This window comes from Leopardus geoffroyi, chromosome C1 (assembly GCF_018350155.1).
Source record: "Leopardus geoffroyi isolate Oge1 chromosome C1, O.geoffroyi_Oge1_pat1.0, whole genome shotgun sequence".
Lineage (NCBI taxonomy): Eukaryota > Metazoa > Chordata > Mammalia > Carnivora > Felidae > Leopardus > Leopardus geoffroyi.
The window spans coordinates 132,878,019-132,891,608 of record NC_059328.1 but is presented as its reverse complement, the minus strand read 5'-3'; the positions used below and the strand labels follow the sequence as shown (position 1 = coordinate 132,891,608).

At 35.7% G+C, this 13,590-nt stretch overlaps 1 protein-coding gene across 4 annotated transcripts in view; it reads left to right on the top strand.

The window, feature by feature from the left end:
• Positions 1-13,590, top strand: part of LRP1B (LDL receptor related protein 1B) — a 1,910,230-nt gene that overhangs the window by 691,244 nt on the left and 1,205,396 nt on the right. The gene's annotated exons all lie outside the window — the stretch shown is intronic.

The window sequence follows — 13,590 nt, the reverse complement described above, 5'->3', positions numbered from 1 at the left end:
ACCCTACCCATTTAAACTCATTATGCAAAACAAAGTATGCAGAACTGGGAGAAGCATGTTTAGAGGGTCAAAGCCTAGGCATTTTGCCTAACACAGTATTAATTATCTTCTGAGGTGAATTTCTCATTGCAAATGTGCCTTGGTGTAATTCATCCTTTTTCTTTCTATGTATGCATCTTCTACCCCTAATAGATTGGAAACACCTAAAGAAGTTTGCATTTAACTTCTACCTCGGTCACTTCACTGCAAGGACTGAGTCAACTGGGCAGGGCAGACAAAGGCACAGGAAACAGTGATTAAGTGGGAAAGTGCATGGGGCTCATGTAGAGTAACTCGTAGGGTAAAGTATACTACACACTATGCCAGAATTACTGGCCTCAAACAAACAATGTGTTCTTTGTCAGGAAGATTCACTCCTGCACTTTGCTTAAAGTGATTTGCTTCTTTACATTTTGTTTCTCCTTATTTACTAGAGATGTCTGTAATATGCAGAGGGAAGCAAAGGTCTCCTGTATGACTATAACTACAAATAGAGAGGCAGCAATAACTTTCTCTCAGTATGAAACAGAACTGTAGGATAATAGGGCCAGAAGGGATTTTCAGAGGTCATCCAGTCCATCCATCTGCCTTTAGGCTGGACTGAACCCAAACTTGCCTAGGCAGATTGCTATCTACCCAATTTGGAAGGCCTCCAGGGAGAGAAATTCTAACAGCCATTTTTAGTAACACAGTCAATGCTTAGCAATTTGTACTCTGAGCAATGCTTGCATATTGTGTTATAAAATTCTCCATGCCTTCTCAATTTTTAGTCTTTTCCCTCAACATTTTTCTGTAGGTTAATCATGTTTTTCCCGCACCTCTCCAGATAGTTTCAAATTTTCAACATCTATACTTATACTCTGCTCCTACCAACTAACAGAGATACACTTTAAGTGACTAGTATTCACTATAATTGACTGTCAGAGCTTCTAACTCCTATGATTCTTCTTTACATGTTTTCTTACACCTTAACATTGCCTTGTTCACTAATGTTGCATCAGTTAGGAATTGTCTTTGGCTATGAATAATAGAGATCTTTAAAAGGCTGAAAAAAAAGATAGAAGTTAAGTTTTCTCTCATGAAAAAAAATGTCCAGAGATAGAGAAATAGATGTTCCATGGCAGGTGAGGTGATCTAATGATGTGTGTTCTAGGTTCTTGTATTTCTGTTCTGCCATCCTTCTCACTTGCCTTCCACCCTCAAGGTAGGCTAATGGCCATAGATGGCCACTGAAACTCTAAATATCACATCTGTGTTCCAGAAAAAGGAAAGAAGGATAAAATATCCCTACCAAGCAAGACAAACCCCTTCACAAGGGACTTTACAGAAGCCTAAGACCCTAATTTCTATCTTTGTGCCATTGGCCAGAATTTTAACACACAACCACCCTTATTTGGATGAAAGGCTGAGAGATGCAGTTTTTCAGTTGTACAAACACTGCCTTAATAAAATCAGACTTGGAAGAAAAGGATAATGGATATATGGTAGCAACTAGAAGTTTATGCTATATGTGCTTTAATAGAGCAATCAGATAGTTGACTCATCACCAGATAGGTGTTACAGTTGCATTATGTTTGATGAAATTTTATGGGAAGATTCTAAAGGACAGAGAGCTGGTCATTGACTGGCTTTGTAGTTTTGAAAACCAGTGGAATGAGATGTTCAGACCATATTACTAAGACTCCCTCCAGGTATAAAATTGTATAAATTAATAGAAATATTCAGTACACCTTGGGAAATGTAAGAGAAAGGTCAGGTTGTGCTGTAGCAAAGAGTTGCCAAAATTCTAGGCATGATGTCCATACACCATAGTTCCTAGGGAGCCAGTAAGTGCTGGCTGCTGCCTGAGAAAACCCCAGATAAATTTGGTTTACAAGAGAAAGATCCTCTATCTTCTGCTCTGCTTCCCATTTTTATTTTTTGCTTCCCTTTTCTTCCCATTTCCTTCCTTCTCCTATTGCTACCTTCACTCTTGTCATATCTCATACTTTTTCAGCATTTACTTTACACTTTTATTCCTTCAAATTTGGGCTTAAACCTGAGATTCTTAAAAAACTTATCAGTATTTCAAAAGATTTACTATTATTTCACTTCTGTGGTCAGCCAATCCTATTTCATACTTTTTTTTTTTTTTTTTAACATTTATTCACTTTTTGAGAGACAGAGACAGAGTGTTTGCAGGGCAGGGACAGAGAGAGAGAGGGAGACACAGAATCCGAAGCAGGCTCCAGAGTCTGAGCTGTCAGCACAGAGCTCAGTGCAGGGCTGGAACTCATGAACCACGAGATCATGACATGAGCCGAAATCGGACGCTTAACCAACTGAGCCACCCAGGTGCCCCAATAATTTATTTTTACTATGTGGTTTGTCATCATGTATAAATGTTGTTTTATTTAATATTTTGAGATTGCCAAATCATGTTACTTTATCTTATTCCCTCTCCAATGTTAAATTTCCTGTCTTTTTTATGTTTTGTTTTGCTCCCCTGTCAATTGTTTCCAACCAAATAACTATGTCCCAAATATTTTATAGCTATTGGTTTCTATTTTATTTTGAAGGATCCTTTAACTTCCTTCCTTCCTTCCCTCCCTCCCCCCCCCACCAACACCAACATATCTGTCCGTTTTTTCTTTCTTTCTTTCTTTCTTTCTTTCTTTCTTTCTTTCTTTCTTTCTTTCTTTCTTTCTTTCTTTCTTTCTTTCTTTCTTTCTTTCTTCTTCGATTCCAAATCCCATTAGGTGATTACTTCTGCCATTTTTTATACCCAAATAAATTCATATCTGTGAGATCCAAATTAAGAAAGCAACTTTTACCACATGGTCCTAGAAAGTAAGTAGGCATGATGCAGGCACTGAAGCATATTGTAATAAAATCTCACAGTAAAAACAACATATTGGATAGTTTTATATATATAAAATGTGTGTGTGTGTGTGTGTGTATAGAGAGAGAGAGAGAGAGAGAGAGAGAGAGGAAAGAGAAGAGAATAGAAGAGAAATGGAGTATGAATATAGTATAGTATCACTTGATACCATTACAGTTCTAAAATTAAATTTCTGACTGCTAAAAGAAGAACAAGATGAAGAATTCTACATACTGAGAGGGATCAAAGTCAGAATGGAAAATCTTGGTGATTGTACCAAATTCCTTCTGCATATAGCTCACTAAGCCTTTCCTCTTCATTATAAAAATGGGTAAATCCACATCAGTGTGGTGGTGTGCTTTCCTTTTGAATGGGAAAGTGAGGAGGTAAAGAACTTCTTGGAATGAAACTAAAAGCCTCTTCCATCTAGCCACTCTGTGTCAGGAATATCTGTGTGGGTTAGCTAACCAGGACAGTGTGGCTACTCTGGTATTAACAGTTCCTGTCTTTTACGAATCTGGGGTTGAAACAAATGTTAGAGAAATGTAGTCAGCAATATCTGACAAACTGGAATTACTGTGTTTCTAGTTTATACGTTGTACTGGATTTCAGGGCACCTAAAATCAGAAGAAAAAATAACTTGAGGCACACATATAAAACCATAGATTGGATTTTTAAATTGCTGTTGTATTATTATACTCCTTGCTCAAATGGAAATGATTACTATGAAAGAAAGAAATTGCTCTCTTTAAAAAAATCCAGATACAGAGACATCCTTTATTATTGTCAAAGACTGTTTTTATTTGTTTCTTGGCTAACTATCTGTGTTGAAATCTAAAGTGTTTTTTTTTTTTCTATTTGATTGTTGGGTTTTTCTCCTAAAGTTGATTTAGTTCACCAATGTATATTTCCCTTTTTTTTCTTCAATAGCTTTTTCTGTTTTCAAGTGACATTTTTATTTTGGATGTGTAACAGTTTCTGTGAGAAGTATTTCCCGGAGCAAATATAAATATTTCTAATATACTAAATTATAATGATTTTTTGCTATTCAGGTACCCCTGGAATATATAATAATTCTTTTGAAGAGGCAATTAGCACTTAGTTCAGTGACTTGAGTGGCACAACTTTTTTGATGTTTTACTGCATGCAACCAAGGTACTACATATCTACAAAGGACCAATATTAGTGCAAACAAGAAATGCCCAAAGGTTTTCAGTGTAAGTTTACTAACGTAGAATATTAAAGGATCGTCCAATTACCTTCATGAGGTCATGGAAAGGTTGTTCACTCACTATCTTGTCAGTACAGCTTGTTATTTACCTCTATTCCAGTCTAAATTAACACTGGAAAATTGTGTCAGACAAGTTTCCTAAGTCTTTAGAAAGAAATTACAATATATAGTTGCATCATAGGCACAAATTGCTGTGGATGTTTAGGGTCATATTTTATGATTGTAATGGTCACTAAAACATAATTTTTTGAATTATGTTTGCTTATTTTTCAATTGAACAAATGATATGAAAATACATACATATATTTATATAGAGATAAATATATATAATACATACAGATGTATTTATATATACTTGGCTTTGGAAAACTGGTCACCAGTAAACAAAGCACAGAACAAAAACTTAAATCTGTTTGATATGTTAAGGCCAGTTTTACTTGAAAAATTGAAGGGAACAATGGAGTGTTTCCCCCTGCTCTTATTGTGTAATGGGAGGAGAATATATATATGAACTAAGATTAGGTATGAAGCTATATTTGAACTAATGTGTTTAAAGATCAAATAAACGCTCCACTTTAGGTAGTTATAAATAAATTATTATTTTAATAGTACATCTGTGGAAATCTAATTTAGTAATATAGGGCAGAGTAGGTGCCATTATTGCGATCATAATGGTTAGAATAGACTACAATGGAAGGAGCTATAAAAGAAATATTTATGGATGGATGATTTAGCAAATAAGACAAAGTGTCATATGTCTGAGAGAAGGCTTTGTGGGGAAAAACTGATTTACACGAACTTATTAAAATGGATTTGAAACCTGATGTATTGGTCTTGGAGACTATGAAATTCCAGTGAATTTAATTGTCAAAGGGCAGAAAAATGGAATGAACATTAAATGTTTATATGGTCTGCATGTGGTAGATGAACCTGAACTAGGTAAAGAAAAGAAAAACAGTTTGATAGAGTATAATCTCCAAAACTGACTCAGTGCCAACTATTTTGTATGACTGCAAAGAATTCTTCGCTCCAATATTCTTATATCACTTTTGTAGTTAGATAACTGCATTTTAAATTGCAAGGAACTTAATCGGATGTAGAGAAGGAAGTATCATGTCTTCCAAAAGAAAGGAGTATAAAAGAAAGACATATGAAAATATATTTTTTTTAATTCACAAGCATGCCAAAGACTGTGTCATGGGTAGGGTATTATCTCCGGTAGCTTTCTTTTTGGCCTTCAGTGTTTCAGAAGCATGTTTTCTTTGTAATTCTGTATTTATGCTACTTAATGTTCTTTATACAATCAGTCTTCAGAAATATGGTTCATTTCTTCAATCTTTTATTTACCTATTATATAAATATTTGCTGAAAATCCAATATAAGCTGGTCACTATGCTGGGCTCTGGAAATATGCAGATGGTTTTTATCCTCAAAGCGTTCCCTTAATTATGTGTGGATACAACTCATTAGCTGAAAATTGCAAACTAATGTAGTTAGAGCACAGATAGAAATACAGTATTGCCTTTAGAGAAGTCACAGTTGGATCTAAAGCTTGAGTTCCTGAGAGGAATATTGCCATGGATTAATTCTAAGTATACCACTTATAGGGAACATGATCAGAATACACTGAATTTTACTTCGAATCACACATTATTTTTTTTAAATCTTTAAATCAGTTTATTTAGGTGTGAAATAATACAAAAATCCACTGAAATGTTTTCCAATACTTTTTAGGTTTCTTTCATTTGCAGTTGGCCATATTACTTTCAAATATCTTCACTAAAAAGGAGGATTTATGGGCTCAGATAACTTCATTTGGGACTCACCCGATGGTCCTATTGACTTCAGAATTAAATTCTTCTTTTCAAGGCTGGGAAAATGGAGCTGTTTTTTTGCCCATATTGCCAGTCAATGTTTTGGGTCTGAATTTCTGTAGCTCCCCCACCGTGTCTTTCATCCCACTCATTAGGAATTAAGTAGAAGTGTTAGGAATCCACTACTTTCTTCTCACTCTGTCTTAAATCCATCACTACTTAATTAGGTGTATATATTATTATGTCTTTCCTCCTATTTATGTACATCACCACAGAACTATAATCATTATTTTTTCTTCTTCTCTGAGTCTTCTTTTCTGAGTCTTTCACTGTGGTCTCTATAATCCACAGTCCACTATCTATAGAACTCCCTGCATGTTGAACCTTGTCTCAAAAATTCATCAACTTCCTGGCCTTCCCTGCGTCCCCTGCAGGTCTCTCAAATGAAAACTGTTTTCCTCACAAAAAATCTAGCATTGGGCCCAAAGCGGTAACTTTCAGGTAGTTTTCCCCCCTCCTCCTCATTATTGCAAGAACAGCACTCTCCCTCCATCTCAAATAATGTTCAGCTTTATAGCTCATGCTATTAGATGATTTTATCCATTCCTCTTCATTGCTTTTACACATTATACCCAAGTCATTCCTCCTTCTTTTTCAATCATCGTATTTCTGTCTAATCCAATACTACTTCTGTCGTAATTCTTGGAACTTTCAACGTACTTTTAGATAATATTTATAATAACTTGGCCTCTCAATTTCTTTCTACAATCTCAGCTACTCATACCAGTTGCCATTCTCTAGAGTCTAGAATTTGCTATTGGTAACCGTTGCAAACCCTCCATTATCTCACTATTAGTCAACCCTCTTTTTTACCACAACCACCTATCTTTTCTGGCTCACTACCTTTACTCTCTCTTATGAGATAGTGAAGTACTATCTAGGACTTCCATCCCAATACTACCAGAATATTATATCCATTTATACTCCCAGATTTTCACAGTTTTAGACACACTTGATATGTTCACTGACAATTTTATTATTCTTCAGTTCCATGGTCTATCGTTTAATCATTTCACTACATTGTACCTCAACTTCTTTAGCCATTCTCTTACTACCTCATATTCAAGTGGTAAAACCACATCCCTAATCAAATCCAACTTTCCATCTACTCCACTCCTTTATCTGTCTAAGTGAACCTGGCTGAAAACAACCAACCAATCATGTTGACTTTCATTCCATTACCATAAACTTCAATTTTGTCCTTAATATTATCAGCCAGTCATATTATACAATCCAAACTAACTTCCTGTCCTTGACGTTTATTTTACATTTTGTCTTTTCTCAGACCAACCCTTTCTTACCCATCATTTCTGAATTAATGATTTTATCTCCCAGAAGGCTGAGGAAACTGAAGGAACCAGAAAAAAAAATGTGCACTGACTCCCATCACTACACTACACATATCTACTCTTTGATGTCTACACTTACTACTGACCTGATGCTATAAATGACTTATCTATGGTCTTACCTGATGCCAATACAAGGTCTCATCTGTTCTAGGCTACTCAAATACATTGATCTAGCTCTTCTTCTCTCTCTCCTACATCATTCATTTCTCACCTTACGGGATCATTTTCTTGAACATTAAGTCATATCTTCTATATTGAAAAAAAAAATATATATATATATATATTTATATGTAAATGAATAAATAAGTAAAATTTCCTAACTCCACTTCCCCTGTCATCTGTTATACTATATCTTTGTTTCTCTTATATTTATTGTTTCAATTTCTCCTACTCTCATTCTCTAATAAACATACTACAGTCAGGCTTTCTCTTGCAACACTCCACTAAAACTGTCCTCGTCAAGGTCACCTCTGCAATGGTATACCCATTCAGTTTACAATTTGTTCTCTTAATTTCTCTATCATTAATATCTGACATAGCTGATTACATTCTCCTCTTCATTAAACATTTTTCACTTATCTTTCAGGACACCACCACACTGTTGGTATTCTCCTTAATGCACTGGTTACTTCTATTCTACTCATTTATTATTCCTTTATATCTTTTTATGCAAACCTCAGTCCTTGTTTTGTTTCTCTTCTCTACTTAATTTACAGTTTTGTGCTCTCATTTATTCTCATAACTTTTTATATCATCTCTGTGCCAATGACTTCCATTTGTTTTTCTAGTGCAGACTCTTTTCTAATTCCAGAAATCTACATCCAACTGCCTTCTCTATGTCTCTGATAGATACCTCATACTCACATGCCCTAGGTCTTCTCTAACCCTCAAAACTATTATAACTGTTTTAACAGTTTTTTCTCCCTTATGCCAACATTGTCATATGATATTCTGTTCTCAACAGATTCACTAGGTGACCTTTTAAAATTTTGTAAAAGGTCATATCAGGACATATCACTGTTTTACTCGAAACCTAATCCATGGATTTCCCCCCATTATATTGAAAATAAAGTCTAAATTCCCCCAGTGACATGAGAAACTCTATATAATCTGGCTCCTTATTGTTTGTGCATATCCCAAACACATGATTGGTTATTCCTTAAAGTATTTTAGTCTTTTGACTTTTTCTAAAATGTATGAGGGATGCTTTTGCCTTTGATCCTTTGTATGATTTGTTACATAAAAGGGGGGGTATTTTCTTGTTATCCTTTTATTCTTTCAGAATGCTTATAGTCGGGAAGAGCTAAAGACTCTAATGGGTGATTGCAATAATGGAAAATTGATTACCTTGGATCATAATTAGTTTAGCCATATTTTTAAAAGAAAATACTTCACCCTCTGAAGAGAATGCAGTCTGATGTCAACAACTTGCAAGAAGAACATAAAAAAACAACAGGTGAAGTTTTAGTAGCTATATTTAAGAAGAATTAGGTTTGAAAGTAAATTCATGTATCCTAGTGTTTTATTCTGCCTTAAAAGTCCAAGACCAATATGAGTCAGCTTAGTCTTTCAGAGTTTTTATCTTTGTGGTTGCACAAATTCTCCCTTTTTCTTCTCCCTTCTATCCATCCACAGTATTCTGTTTTCCTGGCACTCAAGTAGAGAAAGACAGTGAAGGCCCTTGCCCTTCTTCCTCATCAGGTTCAGAAGAAATTGCAGTCAGCTCCAGGGTTAGGCTAAGGGAACATCTACCTACATCAACATTTCTAAGACATTTATTAAGTCTCTAATATTAATCAAATCATAGAAGGGACATATGGAGCATAGCTACACCATACACAGCCTTGTACTGAGAGCTTCCAATTTATTTGGGATATGGGCAATTATATAAACAGGTTTTCACATATAAATATATATTTAAATATAAATCTATACATATAAATATATAAATATGAATTTTAGCCAGAGTTAAAGACACTTGTGTACTCTCTTTAATGTACCCTCCTCCCTGAGGAAATTGATTAGCGGTAGATTGCCTGGGAGCTTTTGCAGCTACATAGGTGTTGAGATATGATCCTACCCAGTTTTGTGAGTCAAACGTTAGCTCAGCTTTATTAACCAGGAACTCATATTCTGAATCAGGGTGCTGCTAGACTGCAATTTTTGTCTGTCTTAGGGCTCTGGACATCAGTTGTGCACTGGTAACTAAACATAGCCCTGAGGCTAATTTCCCCTCGACAGGTTACTATGCAAGAAAAAGTCAAATGCTTTTATCCACTTATATATGAACCTTTGTATGACAAACAAGAAAGGGAATGAGGAGAAACCAGGATGAGTTTTTTTAAATGACTCTTTTCTGGGTGTACTTGGGTGTCTCAGTTGGTTAAGTGACTCTTGATTTCGGCTCAGGTCATGATCTCACAGTACATGAGATTGAGCCCCATATCTGGCTCTGTGCTGACAGTTTGGAGCCTGCTTGGGATTCTCTCTCTCCCTCCCTTCCCCCTCCCCTCCACTGTGTGTGCCCTCTCTCTCTCTCTCTTTCTCAAAATAAATAAAGATTTAAATGACTTTTCTGTATTAAAGAAAAGTTATTTTCTAATAGTGGTCAGCTTAGTGTGTATGAATGTTAAAGGCAGCTGCTCTTTAAGTGTGTCATGAAACAAATATTGTCTAAAAATTGATTTGCCTTAGTGTGTCTTTTTTTTTTAAGTGAGTTAGGGACACAGAATACAGTTAGATTTTCTCCTTTGATCATCGGGGAAAATGGCACTGAGTTGACCTTTAAAAAATTACATTTGTTTTGGATATGTACTATGTACACGAACCATAGCAGAATGATGCTGTATTTTGTGTGTTGTGTTTGTTTGTTTTTAATCAACTTAGATTAGTCCCTTCTTCTCCTGTCCTGGAAAGGGTACTACTAAGCTAAAAGTCTTGCTGACACACAATGAATGGGGAAAACCAATAACCTTTCAGGGTTTATTAACCTTGATTTTGAATGTTGTGTCACTGCCTACATGATGATGGCCTAAAAAATCCTCAGCTCATTTTCTCAGTCCTTTTCCTAGTCTGTACAGAGAATTCCAATATTGGTGCAAGAGGAAGAGAAGCAGAAATTCTTCAAAACACCAAGTGTCTTGGATATTTTTTCACGATTATTCTCATTTATTTTTCTAGAAACCTAGGTTAAATGCAAGACCTAGTGCTGAGTCCTGCCTTGGGGTATAAGAAGACATTTCAGGAAATGGCCCCTCTCTCATTTCTTTTATGGCCATGTTTCTTGTAGCAAAATAAAGCAAGAAGGTCACACAAATTCACTTTTTTATTCACAGTGTATGTGTATCTGTCTAATCTGGAACATTTTGATTCCTGATGTCTCCCTCTATCATACTGTGCTGTCTCCTGAATTGCCTTGAGCCCTGTGGCCACCTACAATTTCTGCTTCAACACCCCAATCTCTCTTTTCACCACAACAACTTCCAAACTCTTGTTCTTTCCTGAGTCTACATCTTCTGCCTTCCAATCTTAATTTAAATCATCCTATCTTTCTGAGTCATCCTATTTACTTAACTACCACCTACTTACCTGTGACTCCTACCTCTGCTTTTTTCTTCTCTCCTGAGATCCAGGTGTGTATTTTTGACTGTCTCCTACAAACTTCACATGGATGCCCCACAGGCATATCAAACTTATGTCCAAATCAGAACCCATCATATTTTACTGTAACCTACTCTTCTCTTCCTTTTGGGTATCTTGTTTAATTTTGTCATGATCCATATAATGACCCACACCAGACTCCTGCCATCACACTAGAATATTCCTTTTCCCTCACCTTACTAAAAATACTCACCAATTCAAGTTTTTCTCAATGTTAGCTAGCTCCAGAATCCATCAACATCTGCCTATCTAAACTGATTCTGTCTGAGTTCTGCTCATAACAACATTTCAACCATGTTAAAGTAATAACCTTAACACTTTTATTTTGGCCATCTGTACTAACCCATTCTGATCCATGATCGGTTTAGTCAGCAAGTCTTTCTAAGATGCAGAATTAATAGTGGGTCCCTTCTAAAGCGAAATATATGAATGAAAAACTCCTTAACAAGGTAGACAGCCTTGTCCCCATCTCCAGCCTCCTCTTCTGGACTTGTTGTGCACCTTAGATTTCAGCTAACAAAAACTTACTGGATCCGTTACACTCAGTGGCTTTTTGGTTTTGCATATCTTGTTCCCACTGTTTAAAACATCTTTATTTGTTCCTGTTCATCAGAAAACACTTATCTTTGGAAACTCAGTCTAGGCATTTTATCTCTAGAAAGATATTCTGGAACTAGGTTGCACTTTTCATATCTGCCTTTCCATACCTTATTTTGTAGCATTATATTCAATCATCACTTCCTTTATTCAAGAAGTATTTACTGAGCATCTATAATTTATTTGTCCCTGTGCTCGTTATTAGAGATTGAAAAATAAAACAGTGTCTCTGATCCCAAATGTTCACATGCCAGGATAAAACGGACTTGTAAATAAACAATTACAAATTGATATGAGTAATTGTTCACTCTGTATTTGAAATCATGTGATATGACATGAAGATCATAGTGTGTATCAGTCAGGATCCATATAGAATGACAGAAATAACTCTGAATTTAAACAGGGAATTTAAGGCATGGCATTTTTACATAGTTGGGAGAAGAACTTTAAAGTTGGCAGTAGATGATATGGTAAGCTACAAATAAACAATAGCTGGAAACCACTATCACCTCTGGGCTGGAAAACAAAAACAAAAACAAAATAGTAAGATTCTGTAGTACTGATCCCAATGGTCCCAGAACAGTTAGAGCAGGAGATGCAGCTGATGGCAGAGATCCTGAGTAAGGTGAACAGGGAAAAACTCCATTTTGTCTCCTTCTTATCACCACTTCTCACTGCTGAACTCAGAAGCCAGTGGATGTAGGAGTTGTGGAAATGTAACTGTTAGCCTTGATTTTTTCTTATTTATTTTATGGGGCAGTAAGGCCTCCCTTGTGAGCTAGTGTGATCATGAGTGGTAATGTATGGAAAGCAGCTTGGCAGTGCACTGGGAAAACTTAGTCTTCTCTGCATGAAAGAGAACATCTTTATCAATTTGCACACATTCAAATTTAAATGGCGCCAGTTTCAAAACTAGGTATTTACCTGGCTGCCTCATTGCCTTTATACATCTCATACTTAACAGAGTATCTGGAAGACAATTCTTATTCAAATAATTACTGATGGTTCCTGTATCTAACAATATTCATGGCTGCATGTGCTAAGTTAGATGATAAGGATATACAATGCATTCTTGCTCCATGATTCAGTGCATCTGTCTAGATTTCATGATGACAGATCCCTTGCTCCCACATGTCCCCATCCCCAGGTGTTTAGTAGTTTCTTTCCAGCTATGTTCATAAAATAAAAGAAAAATGAATGTCACTATTAATAAGATCTTCTTCAGTGTTTCTGTTACAGCATGGGCTCAAGTTTTCCTGGCTAGGAAATGTCAGGCTGAACTCTTGAGAAGATGCTTACTGCTGAACAAATAACAAAGACTAGAATTCTGTGCCTACTGGGCACGATGCACTCCACCTGTTAAAGCAGAAAAAAAATCTTTAGAAATCCAATCATAGGGAGAGATGTATTTTTTTTCCTTTAAAAAAATGGCTCCTTTGAGATATTTATTCAAATAGGTTGACATCAGATACCTTTCATAATCAAGTAAATGGATCAATCTTTTACAAGGTTTTTGACCAAGTATAGGTTTTACATAGCACATGGGCAGTTTCTTCCCTAAAATAAGAGACAGTATAAGTTCTTGGCAATCAAAGTTCTACCATGTAAAGTCGAGTGATCATTTATGACTAGTTATTTTCTGTCCCATTTTGAATGCAAATATAGTGATGATGGTTTAAAAGAAAGATATGTTTGAAAAGCCTTGGTCAACATTATTGGTTATTGTGTATAAGGTGATATAAGAGGATTTCCATTGCCCTCTTAGTCTTGGACAAAAGCTCTTTGTAGAGATTAGGAGAAGGCTGTCCTGTCAGGTAAAATTGATCAATCTTCATCTACTTCCCAGAGTAGTTCAACTCTGTTCTTCTCTAAGATGTTTACAGGGTAAATATATTTGCATTCAAACTTAGAATGGGAAAAGTGTACACCGACTGATTTTCGCTAAAGAAAAAAAGTATAAAGGTTGTATTTTAAATGGAA